This window comes from Lycorma delicatula, chromosome 4 (assembly GCF_047948215.1).
Source record: "Lycorma delicatula isolate Av1 chromosome 4, ASM4794821v1, whole genome shotgun sequence".
NCBI classification, from domain to species: Eukaryota; Metazoa; Arthropoda; class Insecta; order Hemiptera; family Fulgoridae; genus Lycorma; species Lycorma delicatula.
The window spans coordinates 5,949,957-5,964,562 of NC_134458.1; the positions used below are offsets into that span (position 1 = coordinate 5,949,957).

The 14,606-nt window shown below is 31.7% G+C and overlaps 1 protein-coding gene across 7 annotated transcripts in view; it reads right to left on the reverse strand.

Moving 5' to 3' along the window:
- PMCA (plasma membrane calcium-transporting ATPase 3) overlaps positions 1 to 14,606 on the reverse strand; it is a 762,833-nt gene that overhangs the window by 673,570 nt on the left and 74,657 nt on the right. For all 7 annotated transcript variants that reach the window (XM_075362205.1, XM_075362203.1, XM_075362206.1 and 4 more), the window contains exon 2: positions 5,287 to 5,382. The gene's annotated coding sequence lies outside the window, so the exon portion shown is untranslated. The remainder of the gene's footprint in view (positions 1 to 5,286; positions 5,383 to 14,606) is intronic.

Genomic DNA, 14,606 nt, shown 5'->3' on the forward strand with positions numbered 1-14,606 from the left:
ATATGATATTTTGATTTTTACAGGTTGTCAACAAATACGCAATGATAAACAAAAAACACACTAAAAACTACACAAACTAAGTATAACATAGAGATTATGAGCGATTGAAGACGGACACGTATAAAACTCGGAACACATACAGTTAAACTAAGAAAAACAAACAACTACGATTTAACCTGTTCGATACAAAAAAGAAACTAGACAACACTGCTATACTTTACCGTTTTAGACGAACAGGAATGTACACGCGATATCAAGAATTACGGGAAACGGCAAGCAGTGGATAATACACGCATCAAGGGTGGTATTTGAGAGCATCATGTGTAGTAAAATACGTTTTCAAGAATACATTTCAAGCTTCAATTGTATATATTTTGCAGAGGGTTATAAATTTTTTTCTGTATTTTGTAAAGAAGCAGAAAAATTATTAAAAATTTCTTAATTAAAAAATTTTTCTCCTTTAAATGGATGGCCAGATAACTAAAAGGTGACTGCAGAGTTAGATTATATTTTATTTAATACATTTTTTTAAATGTTTAAAAAGAAATAACTTTGAAATTGAATATTACTCGGCCACACGAATTAATGCTTGTATGTAATTATATAACATGAATCTTACGCTATTCAGAGTACGAATAACATTCTGTATCAATAAAAAGTATAGTCCATATAATATAGCGAGACTATATAATATAATACATATTCAGAAACTACTGAACCTCTTTCGACCGAAAATAAATAGAAAGACATTGAAACCGGTGAATTATTGAAATAATTTCACTTTTCGATCGTCTCCTAGCAGATTATTTACAGGTAAATCGTTCTACATTTATAACAAATGAAGTAAATTTTATTTTTTTAAAAACTCAACGACTATAATGTTGGACTAGAATAAATATATGTTCAGTTTATAAATGATTGCATTGCAGCTCGACCAGACGGCCAGATAGGGCAACGGACTCGAATCGAAATTTGAAGTTACGGACCTGAAGGCCCAGAGAGAATCGCCAACGAGCCAACGGAGCTAACGATTAGAAGGATAAAGGCGAAGGCGGCGGCCAAATTCGGCTGGCTAATTTTAAAATTCTTTTACGTATAAATGATTTTGAAAAAGGTCTTAATTCGTTTACAATACATTGAGTATTTTCATTTTTTTTTTTTAAATCGTTAGCTCCGTAACTGTAGAGGGAGTCGAACGTCTGTCGTCGAGGACAGCTACGGAGGTTACCCGGAGAGGACTGGATCTTTGGGATATCGGCTGTAATATCCCGACACTTTTCATAAAATGCAGAATATCATTGTCTAAAATGTCAAGAAGCCGTACCGCGGTTACGGGAGCGTTCAGCTAAGTAACACAAATAGTGAACAATTTATGTCAGTGCTGTGGGTTTGATGAAGAAATGTCAAGTTGTAAATCGTATACGTTAATGTACCAGCGATAATCCTATGTTATCTACAGAAGTTCACCAGTATAATCCTGTCGATAATGTCACTTCTTGTTACAGAAGTATCACAACTGGATCTGAGTTCCACTACTCAGCTGACTCTGGTTCGTTCAGCATTACCAGAATATGGCCGATGAAGATACGTTGTCTAAAATAATGAAAGACCTACAGGTATTTACCGTTACTGTTTTTGTTTGTGAAGGTTTTTTTATAAATACCGATCGAAAATTGTGTTCTCATGGTGGGTAATTACTAAAAACGTCCGATACAATACTCGCTACAGCATAAAGAATATGTATGTTACAGAAAATATGTGTATTCTTCATTCGAAGAGAAGTATTCAATTTTAAAATTTAATAGTAATTACATCGAAAAATAGTCTAATTGGAAATCGGTATTTATGAACCAAGGATGCAAAATATAAATTCTTTTAGAAGTTATCATCATCTTTAATAATAGTAATTATACGATTAAAACACGATATCTTTTGTGTAACAGTAATCGTCAAAACGTATACTGTTCCTAAACATGACTGGATGAACGGAGAATGAAAGTAACATTTTATTGAAACCATTTGATAGTACCGTCGACAAGCGGGCAGTCGTATAATTTATTTGGTAGTTCGTATAATTTAATTTATTTTTTAATAAGTATATCGTAATTCATGATTTTTATAGTTCTATTTCATAACATTTAACTATTCCCTAGACCGGAGACTTTATGTTTATCGTAAACTAAATGTACCGATACGATAGATGCACATCGCCTCATCGTTTACAGTTTCGGTGCTGAAGAGAAATTTTTAATTTTGACATATGTTATCCAGATTTATTTTTAATCTTTACACCTGTTTTTATTAATAACATAATTATTTGTATACACGGTATCATCGAAAAACGTTAAATCACATTCGGTTAGTAAAGGGTTCATTTATTGCTTCGGTGAATCAAATCGATCTATTCGACGAAAAATAAATATTCAATAAAATACTTATTATTATCAACTGTTAAATTTGAAAGTTATCGAGTGAAACTTTTATTTATAATAGTCGTATTTTCTTTCAAAAATATGTTCGAACGATAGAATAAAGGAATTAAAACGATGTAACAGCATACATTTCAACAGAAAAATATACCGTTCCCGCTTAAGTAAGTCGTGCAAGGACTCTGTCAAAATTTTCCGTACAATAAAGCGGTCTTAACATATTAAAATACCTTCAGAAAAATCGTGTCCGACTCGTTACTCGATGGTCCGGTACGATGTACTTAGAGTATTCATTGCGTCGGGCTCGATAACAAAAAGCCGGTCTCAGTAAGACCGGTGTAAAAGTTATTAGTTTCAGATACTACGAAATATTAAACTTTTATGCAAATTACAGGTAAGTTTTAAAGTTTGAACCAAAATTATTTTTTATTCTACGCAATCAATTTTTTTGACATTAAAAATTGTGAAAACATATTTACCTTATAACACACGAATTATTACTAAATGTAACTTTATTTTTCATTCGGTGACAATAAAATAATTACGATATTTCAATACGCCGCAACGCCTGAAGTTTCGCTAGAAATCTTAAGCTTTTCTGAATGCATCGCATTAAAAAAAAAAACCCGTTCGTATAACTTTCACATACGACAAAGTAAGTCGGAAGGAGTACCGACACTACTACTTAGCAAACGTACCAATAAAATACACGGCAGTTAGTTTAGTGTTTGTATAATATTAATCGGTCTAATTAAATGGGTGGTAATTGTAAGTTATTATTAACTATCGGTTTTCCCTTATATAAATTTAGCAATAAAATTAAGTAAATCTAGTTTACACATTTATGCGTATAGTTTTACAAATATACTTTTCTTACCCTCCAAAAAAAATGAAGGGCTTAATTCTCCTTCTGAAGGATTTATTCTTTAGAATAAAGAAAATGGAAGACCCAATTCATTTCAGAGAAAATAACTGAAATTATCCTGAAGGAAAATAAAAAAATAATTTATTCTTTTAATCATTTTTTATTTCAACAAATAAAATACGACTTACGTCAGGAAAAATTCCTGGAAAGCGGTAAATATTAACTTAAGATGGTCAAAAATTACTACTGCAAACCGTTTAGTAAATTTTTCTGAAATAATAAAGTGTTCGAACGCATCCAAGTGCGATCGATATAAAAAATAACTTTTTTGTAGAGTTATTCCGTAACTTTAAAATGGTAACAGATACCTTTAAAGGTCGTCAGCAAACGAGATAATAATAATTATTTAATCAGCTGTATAAGTTTTAAGCATTAATTTTATTCGGTTTTCAAAGATGATGGAGTTACTTTTTAACGAGAATATTAAACGTTAAACAAGGCGATAAAAAATCTTATTACGATTTCAATAAAGACTACATCGGCCTAAGGATATAGAGTATATAAATCTAACATCGCAGTTTTTTTTTAATTTAAAAATTATATGACATTTAAAAACATTTTAAGGATCGTAAAACGAATTAAGATAAAATTTATCAATAAAACAATCAAAATAAAAGTTACGAAAATAAACTGTTTCCTAAAGAACTGATAATGAAGGATAACATAAATACCGTAAAATGGATTCCGTATGCGATGTAATAAAGTGCAATTACTTATTGTTTCTGATAAAACGTTAGACAGAACATCAAATAGAAGGCAAAAAAAATTTACAAACATTTCAGAGATAAAAATCTTCAAAGAAGATTTTGGAAACGGTAAGGATAAAGTACCAAAGGTCTCAATCGTGTTACGCTTTAGACCGCAGTAGGTTTTTCAATTTTCTCCCGCACAGCTAAATTATTCTTCAATTAAAGTTGTGCGGTCTTTTTACTGGTAGATCACTGTAGATCAATAATCGGGTACGGTTTCCGTTTTACTAGTAAATAGCACAAAGCTTTAGGGATAAAGTAAATTAATGTATTTAAGAGATTTTTACGCGACAGTCAAGTATTAGCACGAACGACGACGCGATCTCCGGTCACTGGCCGGGAATAATTGCCGAAGGCGTGAAGCGAAACTTCATCGTTTATCTTCGGTGATGTACGGGAACCGGTTTATTAAATACGGCTTTAGCCTTGTTTAAAAAGGTTTAATAAGTGCTTATTTGATAATCCGATATTTCAGTTCTCCAGAATAATACTAGCTGAGGCTATGATTTATTGAATACATGAAAAATTGGAATTATTCTTACAATTATTCGAGGTGTAGAAAAAGTTTTAAAAACTCGCTCGATGGTTTTTTAGGTGTTATTTTTCAGTAAAAAACAATAATCATTTTAAAATAATTCATAAATAAATTAGATGGTATTTTGTCCTAAATGAACTCGTAAATAATAAGTCGATAAAAGATCTTCCAAAGTTTCTCGTACTCTTTTTCACGATCGGGCACGTAAAAATAATTCTTCTTTCTCCATCGGTCACATCGATCCAAAGCCTACCTACCTTACTCTATCGGATGTTTAACAACGAAAGCGAACAGTGAAATCCTTATCTCTTAGCGAGGTGGGGTGGCTTCTCGATTTTTGCCCGTCAGTTTTACTAAAGAATTTTTTCATTACCTCTTTTGCTGTTGCGATACTCTTAAACACGCCCGTCCGGAAATAAAGAGGAAATAAACAAAGGATTTCGATCATTTTTGCTCACCTAGTCGATCGAACTTCGTCGTCAATTAAAAAAATTAAACATCTGTAATAAAATTATTTTATAATAAATAAATTTAAAAAAATAATATAAAAATGAGATTATATTATCTTATTTTTAACGTTATACTACTCTTTATTTCTTTTAATAAACCTACATAAAACTAGAAAAATAGTTACTGTTTGTTACTTACTAGTCGGTCGAGCTGGAAATAGCCGCTGTAGAACACGAGTTTTTACCACTTTTTTACCGTTTAGCCGGCCAATTGATTTAGGGTCGAATAAGTTTGCTGCAAAAAAATAAAAACATTTTCGTAAAGAAATTTGGTAGTTACTTCAACTTACATACTAGTTTATAGGCTATTCAGCGGTTTGAAATCCTGTATAGGTCAAATTTAGTAAATGGAATTTGATATACTTCCCTTTATCCAATCAAGCTGAATTTTGAATACAGCTTTAGTTCTGATAGCAGTATAACATAGCATATTTAATATCGTTCTAAATCCAATGTGGCGGACATTCTGAAAATATATTTCTTTGTTTACATAAGGATAACAAATTATGTTCGGTAACTGAGGGTTTGTTGTGTCAGCGAAACGAATTTTTTACGATAACCTATCGTTACTGATTTGTTGTGTAAGTTATCTGATTTTGTTACGACGACAAACCTGTTTGTTATCGTAAGTAAATGAATTTTGTTACTATAACAAAATCATTTATCATCCCGCCTTTTGTTATTTAAAAAAAATATTTTTCGTAAAGAAGAAATTCGTTGAATTTTTAAAAATTGCTACAAAATAAGGAATAATGCGATTAAGGATGCTAAAAAAAATTGTGATATTTATAGATATAAAACAATGTCTTAACTGGTTCAAGTGCTTTCAATCTGGAAATTTTAACATCAATGATGATGCACCTCGCTCTGGTCTGCTAATGACTGAAAATATGGATATAATCATGTAAAAATTTGAGCAAAACCGGCACATTAGCAGTTTAAATATCCGTAAGGAACTAAACATCGATCAAAGAAACAGTTTTAAACATCTACGTTGCCGTAAATCGGGCTCGCTCGCTTTATGGTTTAAGGATTGAAAAACTTAACAACACGAAGGTTACTGGAAAAAACCGTGCAGTAACACAGTGCTAGTAAAGTTAGAATGAGAAAAGATTATAAACCAATGTGAATGAATTGATGGCATTTGAATGAACTTCCTTGGTAAAATATTCCGGAGGTAAACTAGTCCCCCGTTCGGATCTCCGGGTGGGGACTACTAAGGAAGGGGTCACCAGAAAATTAAAAAATAACATTCTACGAGTCGGAGCGTGGAATGTTAGAAGTTTAAAAAAGGTTGGTAGGCTAGAAAATTTAAAAAGGGAAATGGATAGGATAAATGTGGATGTAGTAGGAATTAGTGAGGTTCGGTGGGAAGAGGAAGGCGACTTTTGGTCAGGTGATTTTAGAATAATTAACTCAGCTTCAAATAATGGGCAGGCAGGAGTAGGTTTCATAATGAACAAGAAGATAGGGAAGAGAGTATAGTATTTCAAAACGCATAGCGATAGAATCATTGTAACAAGGATAAAATCAAAACTTAAACCGACAACGATTGTTAACGTCTATATGCCTACAAGCGTCTATGATGATGATGATGAGGTAGAGTGTGTATACGAAGAGATTGATGAAACAATTAAACACGTAAAAGGAGATGAAAATTTAATAATAGTTGGATATTGGAATGCAAGCATTGGAAAAGGCAAGGAAGGAAATATAGTGGGTGAATACGGGCTGGGCAAAAGGAATGAAAGAGGGGACCGACTTATAGAGTTTTGCACGAAGTATAATTTAGTAATTGCCAACACCCAATTTAAAAATCATAATAGAAGAATATACACTTGGAAAAAGCCAGGCGATACTGCAAGGTATCAGATAGATTATATCATGGTTAAGCAAAAATTTAGAAATCAACTCGTTGACTGCAAAACTTATCCTGGAGCAGACATTGATAGCGACCATAATTTGGTGATAATGAAATGTAGATTGGGGTTTAAAAACCCGAAGAAAAGGTGTCAGATGAATCGGTGGAATTTAGAGAAGCTTGAGGAAGAGGAGGTAAAGAAGATTTTTGAGGAGGACATCGCAAGAGGTCTGAGTAAAAAAGATAAGGTAGAAAATGTAGAACTAGAATGGGAGAATGTTAAAAAGGAAATTCTTAAATCAACAGAAGCGAACTTAGGCGGAATAAAGAGAACTGGTAGAAAACCTTGGGTTTCAGACGATATATTGCAGCCGATGGATGAACGTAGAAAATATAAGAATGCTAGTGATGAAGAAAGTAAAAGGAACTATCGGCAATTAAGAAATGCTATTAACAGGAAGTGCAAACTGGCGAAAGAAGAGTGGATTAAAGAAAAGTGTTCAGAAGTGGAAAGAGAAATGAACATTGGTAAAATAGACGGAGCATACAGGAAAGTTAAGGAAAATTTTGGGGTACATAAATTAAAATCTAATAATGTGTTAAACAAAGATGGTACACCGATATATAATACGAAAAGTAAAGTTGATAGATGGGTGGAATATATTGAAGAGTTATACGAAGGAAATTAATTAGAAAATGGTGTTATAGAGGAAGAAGAGGAAGTTGAGGAGGATGAAATGGGAGAAACAATACTGAGATCTGAATTTAAGAGAACATTAAAAGATTTAAATGGCAGAAAGGCTCCTGGAATAGACGGAAAACCTGTAGAATTACTGCGCAGTGCAGGTGAGGAAGCGATTGATAGATTATACAAACTGGTGTGTAATATTTATCAAAAAGGGGAATTTCCGTCACACTTTGTTACACTTTGAAGTGTACACTATAACACTTTGAAGTGTTATAGTCATGATACCAAAGAAAGCAGGGGCAGATAAATGTGAAGAATACAGAACAATTAGTTTAACTAGTCATGCATCAAAAATCTTAACTAGAATTCTATACAGAAGAATTGAGAGGAGAGTGGAAGAAGTGTTAGGAGAAGATCAATTTGGTTTCAGGAAAGGTATAGGGACAAGGGAAGCAATTTTAGGCCTCAGATTAATAGTAGAAGGAAGATTAAAGAAAAACAAACCAACATACTTGGCGTTTATAGACCTAGAAAAGGCATTCGATAACGTAGACTGGAATAAAATGTTCAGCATTTAAAAAAAATTAGGGTTCAAATACAGAGATAGAAGAACAATTGCTAACATGTACAGGAACCAAACAGCAACAGTAATAATTGAAGAACATAAGAAAGAAGCCGTAATAAGAAAGGGAGTCCGACAAGGATGTTCCCTATCTCCGTTACTTTTTAATCTTTACATGGAACTAGCAGTTAATGATGTTAAAGAGCAATTTAGATTCGGAGTAACAGTACAAGGTGAAAAGATAAAGATGCTACGATTTGCTGATGATATAGTAATTCTAGCCGAGAGTAAAAAGGATTTAGAAGAAACAATGAACGGCATAGATGAAGTCCTACGCAAGAACTATCGCATGAAAATAAACAAGAACAAAATGAAAGTAATGAAATGTAGTCGAAATAAAGTAGATTGACTGCTGAATATAAAAATAGGGTGTGAAAAGACTATGGAGGTAGAAGAATTTTGTTATTTGGAAAGTAAAATTACTAAAGACGGACTAAGCAGAAGCGATATAAAATGCCAAATAGCACAGGTGAAACGAGCTTTCAGTCAGAAATATAATTTGCTTATATGAAAAATTAATTTAAACAGGAAAGCATTTTTTAAAGTATATGTTTGGAGTGTCGCTTCATATGGAAGTGAAACTTGGACAATCGGTGTATCTGAGAAGAAAAGATTAGAAGCTTTTGAAATGTGGTGCTATAGGAGAATGTTAAAAATCAGATGGGTGAATAAAGTGACAAATGAAGAGGTATTGCGGCAAATAGATGAAAAAAGAAGCATTTGGAAAAATATAGTTAAAAGAAGAGACAGACTTACAGGCCACATATTAAGGCATCCTGGAATAGTCGCTTTAATATTGGAGGGACAGGTAGAAGGAAAAAATTGTGTAGGCAGGCCACGTTTGGAATATGTAAAACAAATTGTTAGGGATGTAGGATGTAGAGGGTATACTGAAATGAAACGACTAGCACTGGACAGGGAATCTTGGAGAGCTGCATCAAACCAGTCAAATGACTGAATACAAAAAAAAAATCGATCACCTTAAGGATATTTCACTTTTTCTATTTTACCCTAATTTTTTAATCTTTTTCTACTTTCTACATGAATCGATGAATTCGGTTCTAGAAGAAAAAGTACAGAGAGTAAAATCGGTAAAGAAAGACGGACATTAGAATATACGTAAGGGATAATTAAGGATGGAAAGCTTAAGAGAATTTCAGGGCAAAAAATCGGCACAGAACAGACGTAAATGCAGTACACGAACGACCCGGTAAAAAATAAGAAAAATAACTACAAGACGATAATTTAAATTCTTCTAATATCATTTACACCTGAAATAATTCCTTCGACGAAGTAAGGTATCGGTTTACGTACCCAAAGTAATAATTTATGTGCCTTAAATTTGCCAATGTTATTGTTAGTGAGACTATGTTTTCACAAGCAGTGTGAAATACATAATCATTTTCATATATATATATATATATATATATTATATATTATATATATATGTCATGCTGGAATCTGATATACATAAAGATTTCAGGTAGCATGAAAAATCGAATTAGTACCAGTAAAATGAATAATTAGCACCCGTTCATTTATAAGGGAATCCTAACGTAATTGTACATTTATTTATTTACAATTTAAATTTCGTTTTTATTTGTTATGAAACATAATTCTAATTCGTTTACATCGGGAATATTTTAAATTGAGTTCGTATAGAAATATTTTTTATGCATATTTAGGTAGTAATATAGATGAGATGGATTTTTACACCGACGTGGTAGCGTAACTGTAATGTTTTTATAACTATCACTACGCCACTTACGGAAATTTTCTGTTAATTTTCATGCTTTGTACAAACAAAAGAATAAAAATGAATTCCAAAACCGTCTACCCATTATCAATTCTGACTATCCTTATATTTATATTTTGCTTTAACAAAGTTCTACGCTTCACTGAAACGCAAGCATTAAAAAAATGTCAAAATCCTAGACCTACATTCGATACGAGCAGAATTCTTTTCCCATATATCTCTTCGTTTTTACTATCGTATTACTAATAAAAATAGTTGCTGTCATTTTATCGTAGTTTTAGCGTTATCTTTACCATAAGGTCTAAAATAAAACCTATGTAAAAACTGCAAAAGGTCTTTTAAAATGAAGATTAAAAAAAAACATTTTTCGTTTCCTTAAAATTCTTCAGTCCTTACTCGTAATTCGGTTCATGAACAATAAAGTTTTTAAAAAGATTAACGAAGTAATAAAAATATTTGCGTGAATTTAGGCTGAAACATTAAATACGATGACGCTGCAAGTACAACCTAATAACGCTTAATATCAGCTGTCCTTTTTACGAAAATTGTCAATCCAATCGATTAAAACGATAATAATAACTGGAAAAACGATTTTCCAGTTATTTTAAAAGGAATACTGCAGATGTTGATTTTAATCCTACAATTATAGAAAACATACCGTATCGGGGGTGGCGCGCACTAACGCACACACACAAACATACACGGGCGAGCGCGCTTATAGAGTGATTTATGAAGAATGTAACAAAATTTCAGAATATTTTCTTCTGGTAAAAATAAAGAAGAAAGTTCATATTGCCATAGATTGGGAAACGCTTCGTTAGCGAGTGTCGGCTAGCGAAAGATTACGATCTAATTTCTGCGTCTTCGGTAAACTTAAGCCAGACTAATCCTGCAGACCCAAATAAAGGGATAAATTTAATGGTTTTATATGAAATCCGACCAGAATGACTGATTAATATACGTCCCAAACTGTATTTTTAGTAGTTTTCGAGAAATCTGAGATAAAAGACCACAGATTGAGCGGTCAAAAACACACTTATTTTAAGATTGACGCAAAAAACTTTGTTAAATGAGTAATAAACTCATAACAGTTTTAAACAAAACTTTAAGATAATTTTATTTTCAGTAAAATGGTATGAATAGAGTCTACAGAAACTATATACAAATATAAGAATTTTGAAGTTTTTAAAAAACACAGGGAGATTTTAATTAGATATTAAACAAAACAAAATTTTCAGTGTTACAAATCAACAAAATTAAACATCTTAGAAAAATATCAGATTCAAACGATAAAACCAATTTACACGAGATTAAATAAATTACTGAAAATATTCCCCGCCACAGTGGATACGGGGCTCTATCCGACGAAACCTATTCTTGGTAGCATTCCGTATTCCAACAAGATTGTTTTGTATTAGTTGTACCGCACTAAGAATTCTAATAACTAACTCTTCTCCTGTATTACACTTTTGTGCATATACTATCGATTTCAGGTGGCTCCACAGGTAATAATTCAGAGATGTTAATTATAAATAAAGACAATTATAAATTATAAATCTAGACAATTTTAGTTCGGAAGAAGTAGCCGATGTTGAATTAGAGGATTTTTATTCGCCAAACGAAATTAATTTCAATAATGAATTAGATTATTTTAATCCGCGAAATGAATTTGAATTTGTAATAAATGATATTGACGTTGAATATGACAAATCAGAATATGAAATCGTCGAAATATCGGCAAATATAAGTTACGATTTATACGAGGAAGTAGAATCCCATGAAAATATTTCGGAACAGATAGATGATTTTAGTTTACAAAATAAATGTAGTAATGAAACTGCACGGACTGTAGTAGAAGTGACGACGAATTAGACGAGGATTATGAACCCGTGTTCGGTGAAATTACTCTAAATAATTATGATGAAGAATTTTTGACCGATATTTTTTTAGGGAATACGAGCTTTGGAACAAACAATTTTAATACAGATTTAATTGAAATCGATGATTGTAGTTTAAGATTTTTAAGATTAACGAATGGTACTGAAGCAGTAAATAATTACATTCAGAATTTTATAAATGATTATAATAACTGGCCATGTATAACAATATATCAAATGCTAATACAAATAAAAATAAACGTAAAAGGAAAAATAGGGCCGCTAGGAAAACGAAAAATATTTTTAGTAATGATATTAAAAATAATGAAATGCAGGATGACACAAATAATAATTTAATAAAAATTTTTAATTAAAATTAAAGGATTCTAATACACATAATAAAGTGAAAACAGATCACACAGCTTTTAATAATAAAACTACATATCAGGAAGAAGCAAGTACTACATGCAACATTAAAATTCCTGTTCATATAAGTAATAATACAATGATGAATTCCAGTAATAAATTATCGAAAATTAGTGAGGATAATAAAAATGAAAATAAGAAAAATGCAAGAATAATAAGTGTATGTCGTCGAATATTATTAATGAAGAAGATAACAATAAAACTGATAATTACAGTAAAAGGAATTATAATAGTAAGAAAAGAAATAGAGTTAATGATAATAAAATGTTGCCAGATAATAAATACGATATTAGGAAAAAAAAGTAGAAAAGTAAAATGAATAAATTTAGATTGCCCAAAACTATGAAAATTAAGGAAAATATCAATGATAAAAATAATAATAATAATATTATAAATAAAAAAAAAAAAGTGTTAATAATAATTTTAATAAGATTAATTACACGAGGAATCTGAATTTGTTAGATATTAGGACCGATCAAAAGAATTGGAAGACGAGGAAGAAATAATTAAAATAAATAAATCTCGGATATTGGACTCGTCAGGAAATAAAATAATCGGTTAATGTATTAAAGAAATTTATTATATAAAATAATTATAAAGAATAATTATTGATTATTAAATTTTATAAATACTTAAAAGAGTTAAATATTAGTGAAATAAAAGGATTAATTTTATGAAGAAATTTTATGCGTTGAAATAAAATAATTATTTGAATAAAACAAAAATAAATGTTAAAATAAACGTAGCAGAATTAACTTACATATTACGAAGTGAAATAATTTTATATTGTTAACAGTGTTAGAAGGATGAATAAAAACATGTAAGAAGGAGATAATTTCACAGCTGTACAACAGAGATTAAGTCACGTACATTAGGTAATAATATTAACAAGGCTACATTACAGTAAGAAAAAACTATTTACAAAATATAATAATATAATATGTTAGAAAATAATATTAATGCGAGAATTAAAATAAAAATATATATAAGTTATGCATCCGACAATTATTTGAAATAAATGTATTATTATAAATAAATGGTATTGTCAGGATTATTCGAAAGAATTTGTTATGTATATTAATGAAGAAATGTTATTTATTTTAAGAAGAATTGTATAAGTAATTAACTTTTTTAACAAAGAGAAATGATGCTGTAATTGTAGGTGACATTGAAATGGTCTAGATGAAGGTTAAATAATGACCAAATAAATAAATGGCCTAGATCAAGATTAAATAAGTCTAATGCGGATATTCAAGCCGAGTGGTTGTGCTATTCAAGCTCTGCGATAATTACAGTTTTGATTGGTTTTTGACTTTTTTTACTGGACACATAGTGAGGTTTTATAGGCAAAAGGAAACTGGTCACTTACGTAAAGTTTCAAGAGTTTTGGTTCACGGATTGTACTGTTTTGAGTGATTTTAATTATCGTGATATTCGCCCGTAAGAGACTGTGTATAACCTAGAAGAAGTTAGTGAGTGAAATATTCCAAGTCAAACAGACAGGGATTAACAGTAGCCAAAATGACTATCTATTTTTTTTTTTCTAATAGGAGTGCACCCTTTTCTCTTATCTCCTTCCCTATCAGTTAGATCTCAAAATTCCCCCCGGATCTACCCGATATCCGGGTCCTTTTCTCCCTGTTGATGCCCAGACCCCCCAAAATTTTGGGTTGATACATTTTACCTGCACCACCGCCTTTTTAGGGATCATACGTTTTCCCAACCATCCCAATTTACAGCTGTCCTACGTGACAAGGCAGTCGACCTACAAGTACACCTGAGGACACGCGGAGATAGGAAAGTTGTAGTCCACATCAAAGATATCGATGTGGACACAAGTAAGTGAACAAGAAGTCAGAAAGGCTGTAGCTAAACTGATCGGTGTTAATGAAGAGTTTCGCATGAATTCGATGCGGAAGGCATTTGGCTACACACAGAATGTTACAATTGTAATGACGTACAGAGCTGCCAATCTTGATTAAGAATCGAATACGGATAGAGTGGGTCCATTGTCGGGCCTACATACAAAAAGAGAGAAACAGGTGTTATCGTTGCTGGAGAATTGGGCGCAGGAGTGCTGAATGTCGGAGGCCTGACAGGACTGAGCTTTTTTACAATTATGCAGGTAAAGGACACCAGGTAAGAGAATGTCTAGACCCGAAATTATGTCTAGATTGTGGGAGTAGAGATCACCGCACCGGAGGCGTGACGTGCGGCCCTGCTCGCAAT